This window comes from Megascapheus bottae, chromosome 9 (genome assembly GCF_031878675.1).
Source record: "Megascapheus bottae isolate mThoBot1 chromosome 9, mThoBot2.hap1, whole genome shotgun sequence".
Lineage (NCBI taxonomy): Eukaryota > Metazoa > Chordata > Mammalia > Rodentia > Geomyidae > Megascapheus > Megascapheus bottae.
Window position 1 is genome coordinate 36,327,936 of NC_143517.1, and position 18,383 is coordinate 36,346,318.

Sequence of the window (18,383 nt, forward strand, 5' to 3'; positions counted from 1 at the left end):
TTGTCCTTAGCTAAAAACTATTATCTGAGTACAAATTTTGAGTACAGATATTGTTCTTTATCAAAGAACAGTATACCTCTCAGCATTATGATGAGACATATTTCAGACTATTGTTTAATGTTGCCCTATTTTTTTTTTTTGCCAGTCCTGAGCTTGAGCTCAGGGCCTGAGCACTGTCCTTGGGCTTTCTCAAGGCTAGAGCTCTACCACTTGAGCCTCAGCACCACTTCTGGCTTTTTTCTATGTATGTGGTACCGAGGAATCGAACCTGGGTCTTTGTGCATGCTAGGCAAGCACTCTACCACTAGGCCAAACTCCCGGCCCCATGTTGCCCTATTTTTGAAACACATTTTAATTGTGAAGTATCCTTCACAAAATTTCTTTTGAAAGCTCTGTAACAGTTGTATGAAGATGATGTACAATATTGAAGGTGGTCTAAATACCATTAATTTTCTTTAGTATAGTTAAGTTTTGGAAAAAAATTAAACACTTGAATTTTGTTTAAAAAAACATTATGTGTAGTAAGAAAAGAAAAACAGCTGGGCACTGGTGGCTCATGCCTATTATCCTAGCTACTCAGGGGGCTGAGATCTGAGGATCACAGTTCAAAGCCAGCCCAAGCACAAAAATCCAGGAGATTCTTATCTCCAATTAATGACCAGAAAACCAGAAGAGGCACTGTGACTCAATGTGGTAAAATACTAGCCTTGAGCTGACAAGCTCAGGGACTGTGCCCCCAGGCTGAGTTCAAGCCCCCATGACTGACAAAAACAATTATTTTTTGAGGGCTGGTAGTTCAAGTAGCAAAGCACCTATCTAGCAAATGAATACAAGACCTTGTGACCAATATCTCAGTACCACCACCACCAAAACAAACAAACAAACAACAGAATCCTTTGAGTCAAATGCCCATTTTTCCAAAACAGAAATGTGTTTATGGAATTCATAAGTTTTAGTCACCACTAAAAATAATCTATTAGAAATGTTCTAAGTAAAAGAACAGGTTAGTCTTTAAATGTCATTTCCTAGAAACACTGCTGACAGTTGTATATATATCCTCCCAAACATTTTCTTGTTGTTGTTAGTCATGGGCCTTGAACTCAAGGCCTGGGTGCTATCCCTGAGTTCTTCAGCTCAAGGAAATTGTTCTACCCTTGGTCCAGACATTGCCACAGAGCTCTTCAGCTCAAGGCTACTACCCTACCCTAGAGCCTCAGCCCCATTTCCCATTTTTCTAGGGGTTAATTGGAGATAAGAGTCTCAAGTCCGTTTGTGTCTGGGCTGACTTTGAACCTTGATCCTCAGGTGTCAGCTTCCGAGTAGCTAGGATTAGAGGAATCAGCCACCATGTCCAGCTCAACTTGTGGTTTTTATTTTATTTTATTTTTTTGTGGGTCATATGGCTTGAACTTGGCCTGGGCTCTATCCCTGAGCTCTTCAGCTCAAGGATACCACTCTACCCTTGAGCCAAGCCCCACTTCCCATTTTCTAGAGGTTAATTGGAGATAAAAGTTTCAGGTCCTTTTTGTGCCTGGGCTGGCTTTGAACCTTGATCCTCAGATCCCAGCCTCTTGAGTAGCTAGGAATACAGGAGTGAGCCACCTGGCTCGGCTTGTTTGCTTGTTTATATCAGTAGTAAAGATTGATTGGGAGGCGCATGGTATCCTTAATATGTAGCTATTAGATCCAAACAGTATGGGAGCGAGGACTCAATATTTGCATACCCAATGCTATGGACATGGTATTGGAAATATAAACATAACTACATAGACATAAAAACCTATGACTCTATAGACATAATTTTTTATTTCATAAATTAATGTTTCTATGACATACAAACCCTTAGCCTAATTTTGATTATGTTCTAAAAACTAAGCGCCAGTGATTATACATAGACATTCCCTTCTTGAATACTTGTTTGTTAAACATGTCATTTGAAATATGATGTAAAAATCAATGTTAATAAATTCCTTAATTAAAAAAAAAGATTGATTGGGGAATGAGCAAAGAGATACAAGCAACTGCTCTACCACTTGAGTTATCTCTAGCCAGCCAGTGGGGTTTTTTTTATTGTTTGATTTTTTTGTTGGTTGTGGGGCTTGAACTCAGGGCCTGAGCTCTTCAGCTGAAGGCTATTGCTCTACAACTTGAACCACAGTGCCATGCCACTTCCAGTTCTCTGGTCGATAATGGGAGGTGATTCTCATGGACTTTAGTGCTTGGGCTGGCTTTGAACCACCATCCTCAGATCTCAGCCTCATGAGTAGCTAGGATTTTATGTGTGAGCCACCAGCACCCAGCTTTCCTACTACACATATTGTTCTTACTGATCTTTCTCTCTCTCTCTTTCTTTCTTTTGGTCAGTCATGTGGCTGGCTTCTGTCTCTAAGCTCTTTTGCTCAAGGCTAATACACTACCATTTTGAACCACAGAGCCACTTCCAGTTTGCTGGTGATTCATTGGAGATAAGAGTCTCATACTTTCCTGCCCAAGCTGGCTTTAAACTATGATCCTTAGATCTAAGCTTCTTGTAGGAAACTTTTACATACACCATTGTAGTATTTGCCCTCAGCAGAATGAACTCATCAACATTTCTTTTTCAGTTCTTCAGTTCAAGGTCTACCACAGACCTGCTTCTGGTTCTCTGGTGATTAAATTGGAGATGAGTCTCATGGAATTTATACTTGGGCTGGCTTTGAGACAAGATCCACAGATTTCAGCTGAGTAGCTTCCAAGGCATGAGCCACCAGCACACGTGTGTGTGTGTGTGTGTGTGTGTGTGTGTGTGTGTGTGTGTGTGTGTGTGTGTGTGTGTGTGTCCTGGGGCAGGACTTGAACTCAGGGCCTCAGCACTATCCTTGGATTTTTATAAGATTAGCCCTCTACCATTTGAGCCACAGCACCACTTCCAGCTTTTTCTATGTATATCAAGGAGTAGAACACCAGTCTTCAAGCAGGTTAGACAAACATTCTACCACTAGGCCAATTTCCTGGCTTCTGGCTGTTTTTTTTTCAGTCCTGGGCTTGAGCTCAGGGCCTGAGCACTGTCCTTGGACTTTCTTAAGGCTAGAGCTCTACCACTTGAGCCTCAGCACCACTTCTGGCTTTTTTCTATGTACATGATACCGAGGACTCGAACCTGGGTCTTCATGCATGCTAGGCAAGCACTCTACCACAGGCCAAACTCCTGCCCACCCTCCCACTTTTTTTTAAAAGAGATGGGGTCCCATTAAGTTGCCAGGTTTTGGGCCCCAAGCATTCTTCCAGTTTCAGCCTATAGTAGCAGTAATTGTAGGCCAGGCACCACACCTACTTTCCATTGTATTTTAATTATTTGTTTCACTTAGACAGTGAGCTGGAAAAAATGGGGTGGGGCTTTGTTCTTGTTTATGTGCTGAGCACACCAGGCTTTTGACAGGCTGAAATGCACTGGGGAGTCATTCAGTCGTTCACTCACATGGAGGCAGGCAGTTTAGGGTAAAGTTCAGATCCTCTAGGATGAAGTTTTGGTGGCCACTACTAGTCAGAAACTATGCACTTGTCTACTTACTCACAATTTGATTTCTCAGCTTATTAACCATGTACTTGTAAGTCTCACAAAAACATATTTTCACAGTGTTTCCATTGACTGGGTCCACTACTTTGCTTCTTGATGGCTGCCTGCTTATAAAATAAAAAATAAACACAGTTTTAGTTGACTAAGAATTTTTAAAGAGCTGGGCATCCGTGGCTTATGACTAGTCCTATTTAGAAAGCTCTGAGACCTGGAGGACTGAGGCTCAATTCTGGCCTGCACAAAAAAGTCCATGAAAATTTATCTTCAGTTAATCAGCAGCATACTGGAGTGGAGGAGTAGACTAAATAATTGAGCACCAATTGTGAGGAACAAAGGAATCAGCCACTGAACTATACTCTGAGCATCTTAGTCCCTGGATCCTTTAAAAGTTGTTTTGTTTTTCTGCACACATCGTGGGGCCTGAGCACTGTCCTTGGGCTTTCTCAAGGCTAGTGCTCTACCACTTGAGCCACAGCACCACCTCTGGCTTTTTCCTATGTATGTGGTACCAAGGAATTGAACCTGGGTCTTCGTGCATGCTAGGCAAGCACTCTACCACTAGGCCAAACTCCAGGCCCTCCTTTAAAAGTTTTATTCAGCTGGGAATGCAGCTTAGTGGAAGAGTACTTGCCTAGTATGCAGGAAGCCTGGGTTCAATTCTTCATTACCACATAAACAGAAGTGGCTCTGTGACTCAAGTGGTAGAGTGCTAACCTTGAGCAAAAATGTTTCAGGACATCCAGATGTGGCGGCTTACATCTGTAATCCTAGCTACTCAGGAGGCTGAGATCTGAGGATCAAGGTTCAAAGCCAGCCCAGGCACAAAAGAATTTGAGACACTTATCTCCAATTAACCCCTAGAAAAGGAGAAATGAGGCTTGGCTCAAGGGTAGGGTGCTAGCCTTGAGCTGAATAGCTCTGGGCCAAGCCCAGGTCCAGAGGTAGGGCAGTAGCCTTGAGCTGAAGAGCTCAAGGACAGCGCCCAGGCTGAGTTCAAATCCCATGAATCACAAAAAAAAAAAAAAGAAAAAAAAATGTTCTGGGACAGTGCCCGGACCTGGCCAAAAAAATAAGACATGTGCTGGGCATAGTGGCTCACACCTGTAATCCTAGCTAATCAAGTGACTGAGATCTGAGGATCAAGGTTCAAAGCCTGAGACTCTTACCTCCAACTAACCTCTAGAAAAAGGGCAGTGGGGCTTGGCTCAAGTGTAAGAAGGTAGCCTTGAGCTGAAGAGCTCAAGGACACCTCCCAGGCCCAGTGGTAGGGTGGTAGCCTTGAGCTGAAGAACTCAGGAATGGAGCCCAGGCTGAGTTTAAGCCCCATGACCCCCCCCTGCAAAAAAATAAGATGTCTATTCAAATACAAGGGAATATTCTCACGAGAAACTCACCAGAGGGGCCAGGAGTGTTGCCTAGTGGTAGAGTGCTTGTCTAGCATGCACAAAGCCCTGTGTTCAATTCCTAGGAACCATAAACAGAAAAGGCTGGAAATGGTGCTATGGCTCAAGTGGTAGAACACTATCCTTGAGAAACCCCAAGGACAGTGCCCAGGCCCTGAGTCAAGCCTCAGGACTGGAAAATGAAAAAAGAAATTCACCAGAGGTGGGTTTTTGTTGCTTTCTGGACTGGGGTTTGATTTCAGCACCTAGAGTTTCCTAGACAGGCACTCTATCACTTTAGCTATGCTCCCAGCCTTTTTGTATATGTGTGTGTGCTGGTACTGGGTCTTGAACTTAGGGTCTCAAGCTTACTACTGGGCTGGCTGGGATACAGGTGAAATTCTAACACTTGAGCAATGCTTCTATCCTAGGTTTTTAATAGTTATTCTGGGGATGGGAGTTTTACAGATTTTTCTGACTGGACTGGCTTCAAACTAATATCCTCCAGGTCTCAGCCTCCTGATTAAATAAGATTATAGGCTTGAGCAACTGGCATCTGGCTCTCAGGGGTAGGTGTGTGTGTGTGTGTATGTGTGTGTGTGTTTATGTTTACCAGTCCTGAAACTTGTGTGTGTGTGTGTGTGTGTGTTTATGTTTACCAGTCCTGAAACTTGAACTCAAGGCCTTTTTCTCAAGGCTAATGCTTTACCACTTGACCACAGCACCACTTCAAGATTTTTCTGATTAGTTCATTGGTGATAAGATACAGAACAGAATTTCCTGCCTTGGCTGGCTTTGAACCTTGATCTTCAGATATCATCTTCCTGAGTAACTAGGATTACAGGCACGAGCCACTAGTACCCAGCTATCTAGACTTGTTTTTCAAATGGGAATTTGCTGTCTTTTGCCATGGCTTCTGTCAAACTATGATCATTTCAGGATCCATCTCTAAGTAGTAGGAATTACAGAAGTATACCACCATATCCAGCCAGAGATTTTTAAACTCTTTCTCAAACATTGGTGCTAAATCAAATAGAAATGCTTCAACTTAACATTAGATATTATGAGGTCCTACTGATAATATAGTTGACTTATGTATAGCCATATCTAGTGGGAGGCCCAATCCTTTTAGGCCCTGCCAAAATGTAAATGTTGAATTAAGTGAAGGTAGAATCAACTCTGGGCAGGCAGGTACAAACAGGAGATTTCTGGTTTTAGAATTGCGGGAAAGTGTGTAAAGGAAGTGTGAGAATGGGGCAAGGTGACCACTGGGGGGGTGTAGGTGTGTATGTTGGGGTGGGGGGGGGCTGGAACTCATACCTGTGCCATACCTGTGTTCTACTACAGATCCACACTCTGAGTCCTCATCCTGGTCTTTGAATCTCACTTATGTTAGTTGTATTGAATGCATGTCAATTGCAGGGTTCAATGATTATTAAGAGCTCTGCCATTGAGCCATGTCCTTAGTCTCATCCTAGCCTTTTCAGTCTTGATGCCCAGATTAGGCAGAGCTAGCTCTGGCCATCAAACATGGAAATGTAGGGCTGGAAGTTTGGCCTAGTGGTAAAGTGCTTGTCTAGTATACACGAAGACCCAGATTTGATTCCTCGGTACCACAATCATAGAAAAAGCCAGAAGTGGTGCTGTGGCTCAAGTGGTAGAGCTCCAGCCTTGAGAAAACCCAAGGACAGTCCTTGGGTCCTGAGTTCAAGCCCTAGAACTGCCAAACAAATAAACATGGAACTGTGTAACTTCCCTCTCTTGTTCATTTTGGAGCAACCTTACTTGGGGCTTTTGAGTAAAGTAGGGAAGTAGGAAAATATGTAGACGAGAAAGCCACAGTCAATATTTTGTCTGAAACAGTTTTAGTCAAACACTGTCAATTAACACTGTAGTTAAAGGCAATTAAATATTGACAAAATAGGCTCTACTTCCATTCAGGCATTTGCTTCCTTAAAGGGAAACTTCCAGCTTCTCAAACCTGGTGGTACTTCTCACAGCCTTGTGTAGCCTCTGAAGGACAAAAGAGTCTTTCTTCCTAATTGTTTCTCAATGTCTTAAACTTGTTTCCAAGATTAGATCAGTCAGTGAACTAATTACTGGGTCATCGAGTTATTTTTGTTGTTGCTTGCAAACTAGAGAGTGAACTTGGGATCACATACAAGTTAGACAAATGCTATACTACTGAGTCACACCCTCAGACCTGTCAAGTATTTACTGTGTGTCTTGAAAACATACAGAGTATACAGAAGAAATGAATAATTTTATTGCTATATGATAAGTACTCTAGATTCTCTTTTAAAAAAAAACATTGGTTTTAATGATATGTGCTCCACATACCATAAAATTCATTATTTTATTCTTATTATTTTTAGACATCCTTTGTGATGGGCTTCTTTCACTTAGGAAGTTTTCAAAGTTAATGCAGGTTATAAAATGTATCAATTTTGGGTGGGGAGCATGGCCTAGTGGTAGAGTGATTGCCTAGCATACACAGAGCCCTCCCTGGGTCTGATTTCTCAGTACCACATACACAGAAAAGGCCAGAAGTGGTGCTGTAGCTGAAGTGATAGAGCACTAGCCTTTAACAAAAAGTGTTCAAGGACAGTGCCCAGGCCCTGAGTGCAAGCCCCAGGACTGACAATAAATGACTAAAGAAATAAATGTATCAATTTTGCCTCCCTTTCTTTTTTTCATTCGTGTGTGTGTGTGTGTGTGTGTGTGTGTGTGTGTGTGTATGCGTATATTCTGGGCTTGAACTCAGGGTCTAGGCATTATCCTTGACCTTTTTCAGCTCAAGGCTACTGCTCTATCTCTTACTCTATCCTCAGCTCCACTTCTGGCTTTTTGGTGATTGGGAATAAAAGTGTCATGAGCTTTCCTGCTTGAGTTCACTTCAAATGGTGATCCTTAGATCTCAGCCTCCAAAATAACAAGGACTACAAGTGTGAGCCACTGGCACCTATTTGTGTTTAAGTTTTTCAAGAATAGTTAAGACTATTTTCCAAGGTAGCTCTATCATTTTCCAATCCTTCCAACAATGTATGAGAATTCCATTTTCTCATGTGGTATACATACATACATATATATATATATATATATGTATACATACATACAATGGAATTCTACATAGCCAACAGACAAGATAAAACAATGGCATTTGCAGGGAAGTGGATGAATCTAGAGTGAATAATGTTGAGTGAGACAAGTCAAGACCATAGGAACAAAAGGCACATGGTGTCCTTAATATGTGGCTATTAGTTGCATACCCATTGCTGTGGACATGGTACTGGAAATATAAACACAACTATATAGACATAAAAACTTATGACTCTATAGACATAAGGTTTTTTTTTTTTTTTGCCAGTCCTGGGCTTGAGCTCAGGGCCTGAGCACTGTCCTTGGACTTTCTCAAGGCTAGAGCTCTACCACTTGAGTCTCAGAACCGCTTACAGCTTTTTTTCTATGTATGTGGCACCAAGGAATCCAAACCGGGTTTTCATGCATGCTAGGCAAGCACTCTACCACTAGGCCAAACTCCTGGCCCCAGACATAATGTTTTATTACATAGATTAATATGTATCTATGACATACAAACCCTCAGCCTAATTTTGACTATGTTCTAAAATCTAAGTGCCAGTGATTGTATATAGAGATTCCCTTCTTGAATACTTGTTTGTTAAATAAATCATTTGGAATATGATGTAAAAATCAATGTTAATAAAGTCTTTAATAAAAAAAGATAATTCCATTTTCTCTATTTCTCACCAACACTTATCCTTGTCTGCCCATTAGTTTTAGCCAGGTTAATATGGATAAATGATATTTCTTTCTGGCTCTGAGTTGTATGCTCATGATAATATGTGGACCATTTTTCATGTGCTCACTGTCCTATTTGTATGTAGAGGGATTTTTTTTGTGTGTGTGTGCTTTTCTTTTCAGTACTGGGTGTTCAACTGTTGCTATATTACTTGTGCTATGCCTTCTGTTTGGTATTTTGTTATATTGGAGATGGAATCTAGCAACATTTTCTACCCAGGTTGACCTGAAACCACAATCCTCTAAATCTCAATCCTTCAATAACAGATTACAGACATGAGCCACCTTACCAATTTATCTTGTTATGAGACAAGATCTTGCTCTCTAGTCCAGGATAGCCTCAAATTAGATTCTTCTGAGTGCTAAGATTGCAGGTATGCATAAAGAATTTTTTTTTCAGCTTTGACTAGGTGCAGTTTGTGTATATTTGTCATCTGTCATTAGTGCTTCAGAGTCACAATTAAGAAAGGATTACCTAATTCTAAGTCATGAAGATAAACTCCAGGTGTGTGTGTGTGTGTGTGTGTGTGTGTGTGTGTGTGTGTGTGTGTGTATGTGTGTGATGGGGCTTGAATTCAGTGTCTAGGTACTGTCCCTGAGTATTTTTGCTCAAGGCTAGTGCTCTACCACTTAGAGCTACGGCTCAACTTCTGTTTTTTTGATAGCGTCTCTAGGACTTTCTTGCCCAGGACAGCTAGGAGTCACAATCCTCAGATCTCAGCCTCCTGAGTAGCTAGGCTTACAAATGTGAGCCACTAGCAATTGGCCATTACAGGATTTTTCTTACAAGATTAATTTTTCAGCTGGATATAGGTGACTGCTGCCTGTAATCCTAGCTATTTAAGATGCTGAGATAAAGATCTAAGGATCACAATTCAAAGCTATCGCAGGCAGGAAAAGTCCCTGATATTCTTTTTTTCCAGTTAATCACAAAAAGTATAAGGTCCTCGGTTTAGTTCCCACCACTGATAAGAAGGAAAGAAAATAGAGTTAAAGAAATTTAACAAGATGGGCCGGGAGTTTGGCCTAGTGGTAGAGTGCCTGCCTAGCATGCACGAAGACCCGGGTTCGATTCTTCAGCACCGCATACATAGAAAAAAGCTGGAAGTGGTGTTGAGGCTCAAGTGGTAGAGCTCTAGCCTTGAGAAAGTCCAACGACAGAGCTCAGTCCCTGAGCTCAAGCCCAGGACTGGCCAAAAAAAAAAAAAAAAAAAAAAAGAAATTTAACAAGAGAACTAATTTTAAGCAAAATTAGTTACACAAGGTATCTCAAAGGTCCATCTTGAAAACTTAGCATATTCTTAGAAGCATCACAGTATCTGGATAGCCAGGGACACAACAGAGAAAGAGCACTGGATTGGGAGCCAGGAGACCTGCAATGAGAACAGTCCTGTCACTGAATAGCTGTGTTATGTTGGTTGGGCAAGCCAACCAACTCCTTCAGCCTCTTGTGAAACAAGGGAGCTGGGATACAGTATCTACCACTTGAGCCTCAGCACCACTTCCGGCTTTTTGCTACGTATGTGGCACCGAGAAATCAAACCCAGGTCTTCGTGCATGCTAGGCAAGCACTCTACCACTAGGCCAAACTCCTGGCGCAGTCAGTAATAATTTTAAGTGAGATTACTTTTTTTTTTGTGGGTCATGGGTCTTGAACTTGGCCTGGGCACTGTCCCTGAGCTCTTCAGCTCAAGGCTACCACTCTACCCTTGAGCTGAGTCCCACTTCCCATTTTCTAGAGGTTAATTGGAGAGAAGAGTCTCAGGTTCATTCGTTCCTGGACTGGCTTTGAACCCTGATCCTCAGATCTTAGCCTTCTGAGTAGCTAGGATTACAGACGTGAGCCACTGCGCCTCGTGGGAAATATTTTATTTAGTAGCATCATGACTCATTTTTGTTTAATAACAGGATATTTATTTTTGTGTCAGTACCAGGGCTTGAACTGAAGGCCTTTAGCTACCTCAAGGTTGGCATTCTACCAATTGAGACATATTTTCAGTTCTCACTTTTTGCTGATTAGCTAGAGATAAAAGTCTCCATGTACTTTTCTGCCTGGGCTGGCTTCAAAACACGATTCTTAGATCTCCGTCTTGTGAGTAGGATTACAGGCATGAGCCATCTGTGCCAGGCTTTCTTCTTATTTACCTTTGTGATCCTGTAGCTTGAAGTCAGGGCCTGGGTGTTGTCCCTGACCTTCTTTGCTCAAGGCTAGTACTCCACCACTTTGAGCCATAGTTTAATTTCCATTTTTCCCACCCAGTCCTGGGGCTTGAACGCAGGAAATGAGCACTGTCCTTGGGTGTTCTCAAGGCTATGACTCTACTACTTGAGCCACAGTATCACTTCTGGCTTTTTTTCTTCCTTATTTATTTTTTGTTGGTTGTGGGGCTTGAACTCTGGGGCCTGGGCACTTTTCCTGAGTTCTTCAGCCCAAGGCTATTGCCCTATCCCTTAAACCACAGCCACTTCCCACTTCTGGCTTTTTCTATGTATGTGATACTAAGAATTGAACCCCACCCAGCCTTTGTACATGCTAGACAAGCATTCTTCCACTAGGCCAAACTTCTGGTCCCAATTTTTTTTTTTAAGGTGGTTAATTGGAGATAAGAGTCTCACAGTCTTTCTTATCTGGGCTAGCTTTGAATTGTGATCCTCAGATTTCAGCCTCCTGAGTAGCTGGGATTACAGGAGTGAGACACTGATGCACAGTTTAACAGGGTTTTCAAAAGTTCCTAAGATACCTATTCCATGCAGTATAGTAGCCAAAGCCTGATTTCAGGAGAGTCAGACGCTAGATAGAAGTCCTTATTCTAGTAATATCATACATGTTATTTTGACAACACCATTTGTAAACAAGGTCTCAGTATGTAATCCAGGCAGGTCTTGAATTTGTCCATCTCCTGCTTTTGCCTTCCAAATGATAGGTTTGTAAACATGTGACATTACCTTTGTTTCAAAACTACTGTTAATATATTTGATAGATATAAATACTCATGCAGGCTGGGAGTTTGGCGTAGTATTAGAGTGCTTGCCTAGCATGCACAAAGCCCCAGGTGCGATTCTTCGGTACCACATACATAGAAAAAAATAAAAAGCCAGAAGTGATGCTGAGGCTCAAGTGGTAGAGCTGTGGCTTTGAGAAAGTCCAAGGACAGTGCTCAGGCCCTGAGCTCAAGCCCAGGAATGGCAAAAAAAAAAAAAAAGACATAATAATAATAAATAAAAATAAAATACTCATGCACAGGTATTAATGGGGCATTTCAGAACCTTGGAACTGGGAACACCTCTTCTTCCTGAACCTCTCTACGATCCTTTTTGTGTTAAGGATGTAGGCCCATCTTGTCCTTGTCTTCCAATGGCAGGAAATTTCTGCCAAATATATTGTTGCATCTTAACAGCATTTTATATACTCCACAAGGACACAAAGCAGGATGACAAATATTTATTGGTCTTTTTATTATATTTTGCCAGAGTAACTGTGCAAAAATGGAACAGATAGGTAGGCATTCTCTAGGGAATGAAAACAACACTTCCTTTTCTTCTCAAAGTCTTCAAATACTTGCTGTTGTCAATCTCATCTAGACTTAACAAAAGTTAAACAGAAGTTACCTGGCATGCTCTTTGCTCTGTGGATTTTCAAAGAGGCAGCCCTAAGCTCCTGAGAATTATGGAAGGAGGACAGCTGTCCATTCATACCATATGGCCAGAGTAAGGAGAAATGTCCTAGGTGGAATCTCCTCCCTTTAGATGGCCAGATAAATGGACTCCATTTTGTTATCACCAGGGATCAAGTGGATCTTGTAAATCACCACGTCCAGATTCCTGGCACATTTCCCAACTGTATTATTCTATATATTTTCATGACAGTGCAGATAGGAAAGTTTTGTCTAAACACCTGGATGGTGTCTTTAGTCTCAGCTAAAAGCAGAGTCAATGGCTTTCGTGGTTTTAAGATACCCCTCCTCTCCTGGAGTACAGGGCTTCACATACTAGGTAAGCACTGCACCCCTGAGCTACATCCTGAGCTCAAGGCAGCCCTCCTTTCTAGTAACCTTTTATTTCCCCTGTTCATTTTCTTTTAGGAAGACACTTTACATAATCCCTCTCCCCTTAAAATGTATAAACTGCATCATCACATATTAACTGCTGAAGTTAAGGAATATTCTATAGCCAATGGCAGGGCCAATTACTAAACCTATAATTTTTCCTTTTGCCAGTCTGGATGCTGTCCCTGGGGTTATTTTGCTCAAGGCTAGCACTCTACCACTTAAGCCACAGTGTTACTTCTGTTTTGTTCTGTTTATGTGGTACTGAGAAATTGAACCCAGGGCTTCATGCATGCTAGGCTCTACCACTAAGCCACATTCCCATCCCCCATTTTTTTTTTAAGAAGTAAAATTCAATTGTTCTGTTTTGCTTTGAATCAGGGTCTTGCTTTGCAGTCCACCATGGCCTTGAATTCAAGATCCCTCTGCCTCTACCTCCCAAATGCCAAGAATTCAAGCACAGAATCAGTTTTCCAGAAATATGGGCAGCTATCATCACTGAATAATTTGAGAATATTTAATACTTCTAACTTAAATTTGAGGGATCTTTTTTCTTACTGCTGTGAGAGAATAAGTTTCTAAGAATGATACAGGGCTAAAAAAAAAAAAAGAATGATACAGGGCTGGGATATAGGTCAGTGGCAAACTGCTTGCCTAATAAGTACAATATCCTGGGTTCAATTCCCAGTACCAAAAAAAGAAAAGACCAAAAAAAATTTTTTTTTTGATACAAGTTCGCAAAACAAACTGCAAACTGGAGTGAGCAAATGCAGTATTGATACTGTAATGGTAACAACAACATCAAGGTAATTCATCGCAATAAAAGAATATGACACACAGGTAGCACTGTGTGAAAGGTAATGGTTAGCCCCAGCAAACACATTGTATTCTGTCTAGTATCAGAGCTGCTCTCTAATAAGTGACAAGGAAAAGGCTAATGAAGGTAAAGAGCAGAAAAGCAAGAATCATAATGAAACCTTCAAGCTGGCAACTATTTATAGTTTAGGAAGGGTTGACAACATGTTTAAAGCACATGAAAGATTACACAGAAAAATGCTCATCTTTTCACCTTTCATTCACTAAAGACAAAAATGTATTCAGTTTATAAGTTAGCACAGAAAGAGTTGTAACCCAGATCCTTGCTAAGCACCATAAGAATGGTACTAAAATGCTTAACTTTTAAATTTGAAGCAATTATTGTGTTATAGAAGTTATAAATAGTATAATCACCTACATTCCATTTTACCACTCCGTCACTGTCTATAAAAAATATTTTGTCTGAAAAATATATTTTTCAGACAAAATATTTTTTGCCAGTCCTAGGGATTGAACTCAGGGCCTGAATACTGGCCTTGAACTTTCCTCAAGGCTAGAGCTCTACCACTTGAGCCACAGCACCACTTCTGGCTTTTTTTTTTTTTTATGTGTGTGGTACCGAGGAATTGAACTCAGGTCTTCGTGCATGTTCAGCAAGCACTAGGCCAAACTGTTGGCCCCTTGTCTGAATTTTTTAAGGGTAAAGCATAATTTGTAAGTGTGGCTCTTTTTTTTTTTCTTTTCTTCTTTTTTTTCCAGTCCTGGGCTTGAGCTCAGGGCCTGAGCACTGTCCTTGGACTTCCTCAAGGCTAGAGCTCTACCACTTGAGCCTCAGCACCAGTGTGACTCCTCTTTATATTTCTAGGCTTTTTCCTCCCATTATGGGATTGGTGTTTGAACCTAGGGCCTGCATTTTGTCTCTTACTTTTCTCTTTGCTTCTCAGGTTCCAGCCTGACTAGTTAGGATTACATACTTCTGTAGTCCTCACAACAAAATCTACCAGTGTTTTGCTCTAGGCTTTCTTTTTTCTTTCCTTCTCTCTTTCCAGTCCAGTCCTGGGACTTGAACTCAGGGCCTGAGCACTGTCCTTGGGCTTTCTCAAGTCTAGAGCTTTACCACTTGAGCCACAGCACCACTTTCAGCTTTTTCTATGTATGTGATGCCAAGGAATCAAACCTGGGTCCTCGTGCATGGTATGCAAGTACTTTATAGCTAGGCCAAACTCCCAACCTAGGTTACTTTTTTTTTTTTTTCATATTTTTTATTGTAATTAATAGAAGGGTTACATTCTATTTGCCAGATAGAAGGTGCATTACTTCACATACATTGATACCCTTTCTCATGTCTTGGTCCCCATTTCCCTCTCCCCCCACCCCCACCCCTCATCTTGTTTCCCCCCCTTCCCTATCCAATTTCAAATAACCAAATACAAATATATCCTATATATCAGATAACAAAGTGAGATACTGTAACAATATGAGATAACCAAGGGACAGCAAAAGAGACGAGAGATAACAGTACATTAAGGACAACAATCACTCATTATAAGGCTTTTGTTTCTATATCTTAGAGGTCCTTTCATTTAGTGTCATACTATATGGCCTTATGTATCTAGGTTTTTCTCTATTGCAAATCTCTGCTAGGAGAGCCCAAGGTTTCTACTGATTATGATAAATGAGGGAAAACATCGAACCTATGTTCCTTTGAGCCTGGCTTACTTCACTTAATATGATTTTTTTCTAAGTCTTTCCATTTCCTAACAGATGGGGCAATGTCATTCTTTCTGACAGCCGCATAGAAATTCCATTGTGTACAAATACCACATCTTGTTGATCCACTCATCAACTGAGGGACATCTGGGTTGGTTCCATATCTTTGCCATGGTAAATAGTGCTGCAATGATCATTGTACTAGTGGATTTAGTATGTCCTTGTTTCTGGACAACTGGGTAAATGCCTAGTAGTAGAATTGCAGGGTCATAAGGGAGTTCTATGTTTAGTCTTTTGAGGAACAAGTTTGCACTCCCACCAACAGAGTAGTAGTGATCCCTCCTGGCCACATCCCCTCCAGCATCTCTTATTAGTTTTCTTGATCCTGACCATTCTAACTGGAGTGAAGAGGAATAGAGTTGTTTTGATTTGCATTTCTTTTGACCAGAGATGTTGAGCATTTCTTTATGTGTCTATAGGCCGTTTTTGTTTCTTCTTCAGAGAAGACTCTCTTTAAGTCTTTGGCCCATCTTTTAATGGGATGGTTGTTACTTTGGAGATGAGTTTTGGAGTGATCCAATTTTTTGAGCTGTTGATAAATTTTAGATATGAGGCCTTTGTCCGTTGTATGCTTGAAGATCTTCTCCCATTCTGTAGGCTTCCTAATTAATTTACTAGCTATGTCCTTTGCCATACAAAAGCTCTGCAGTTTAATGCAGTCCCACTTATCCAGCCTTTCTCTGATTTCTAGGTTACTTTCTTAAAACAAGAATATTCTGCCTCACTATGATGATATATCACTGATACATCACTGATAATGTATATGTCTCAAATTCTTTCTATTGTCCCACTAATGTTATAAATAACCAAAAAAACCCACCCCTTTTTCCAGGTCTAGGATAATTTTTTCTTAAACTCTTTTAATCCAATCTTCAGACATTGTCTTGTAAGATTTTAATCTATTGAAGAGTACATGTTAGATTTTAATCTATTGAAGAGTACATGTTATTTATTTTCTTTATTTTATTTTGGGGGGGGCAGTTGTGGGGCTTGAATTCAGGGCCTGGACACTGTCCTTGAGCTTTTTCACTCAAGGCTAGTGCTCTATTAGTTTGAGCCACAGTACCACTTCCTATTTTATCTTAAAAAGTATCTTTAAGTACTTGAAAAAAGCTTGTCAAGTTGATGTGTCAGTTTATGAGTGTAACACATCCCAGTCAATATCCTCATTCTCGCCCATTCCTCCCATCCATCCACTTTCACACACTTCAAGTATGAATGAGTAAAGTCACATTTTCTTTTTTTTTTTTTGCCAGTCTTGGGCTTGGGCTCAGGCTTGAGCACTGTCCTTGGACTTTCTCAAGGCTAGCACTCTACCACTTGAGCCTCAGCACCACTTCTGGCTTTTTGCTATGTATGTGGTACCGAGGAATCGAACCCAGGTCTTCATGCATGCTAGGCAAGCACTCTACCACTAGGTCAAACTCCCGGCCTAAAGTCACATTTTCTTTTCCAAATGTTTTTCTTTTTCACTGGCAGGGCTGCAATTTGGTAACAAGTTGGTTATTTTGTACCTTGTTTCTCAAGTTGTGTTTCTGATGCTCTTGGCAGGATTTTCAGGCATGATCTGAAGATTTGGAAAGTCTAGTTCTTCTATCTCCACCCAGCCACCAGAATGGACGTTGGTGAAAGGAATAAAACATTAACATTTTTAATGTAATAAAACAAAATGTGTGAAGAATCATCACCTTCTCTTTAGAACCATTTGAGATTTAAATTACCTATGGACTCCTATTTTGAGAATCTCATTTTTACAGTGTTGAATTATGACTTGGGCTTGGAAGACAAAAGAGTTTAAAAAATGGGTGGCTGTACTTCAATCATTCACCAAATATTTGTTGAGTGCAACTTAGATGCCAGGCTCTGTTCCAATCCAAGAAAATTCATTCTAGAACAGCAACAATATTCCTGTTCTGGTAAACCCAGTTGGACAAAGTAAATAAAATCAGACAACAGGGATCCAATTTCCTTAAACGGGGGAAGGGAAAGGCTACAAAGAAGGGCAGCTGTGAGGCTCCAGATTCTAATTTGGATAACGCGGCTGCGGAATCTCCTTATAAACGCGTGGATTCGACAAGTCTGTGGTTGATTAAAAAGCGCTGCATAACCGGATCCGAACACCAAAGCCGAGCCACACTTCCATAGCTGCTGTCATCACATTTTCAGCAACAATAGCCAGCCTGGCTACCGGCCTTCCAGTTGCCAGGGAAGATCGTGTGTACCCGGCCAGAGCCACGCACCCGGCCCCGCACCCCTTCGAGGCGGCGCCTCCATCGGGAGAGCAGGGCTCCTGAGAGCCATGGGCACCGAGGACACCCGGCGGGGAGGTGCTTGGGGGAACCGGCTCCTCCAGGCAGCCTCGCCCACTGCAAGGCAATCTGGGTGGTTTTTCCAGGTCCCTCGCGGCCTGGTTCCGCGCCCAGTTCCTGCCCCCGCGACGCCAAGGGCTGGCAAGGTTGGCTCTGTGATACCAAGGCAAGGGCGGGGCCAGGCTGCCACCGAGAGCCAAGCCCGGGGCGATTCGTGACGGCGCACCCTGAAGACCCACGGAGGGAAACGAACGCTCGACCCTAGAACTCAGGCCGCGGACGCCCGCGGTACCCGGCGGGCCCGGGCCGCGTGGCGAGCGTGGGAGCCCGGCCCGGGAGCGGGGCGCGGGCAGCTGCCACCTGCAGCCAGGCCGCCCCGCCTCCTCGCGGGTCTGGTCCTACCAGGAAACGGGTGGCGCCGGCCTCGGCTGCCCGCCCCAGGCCTGGGGAAGCCCCCGCTGCCCCGGAGCACCCCTGACCGTTCCGGATGTGAGCCGGAGAGGGGGTTCCTGCGAATTTCACAGCCTGAATGCGAAGGCCGGGACCCCTGGAGTCCACTCTGTGACGCCGCACACACGCACTCCTTCCCAAGAATAGACCACATGAGACATAGACAACTCGAGGAAACTCCACCTCGGGCGCTTTTCTCTCCAATCTGTCCGCGAGAACTGCCTCTTGGCGGCCC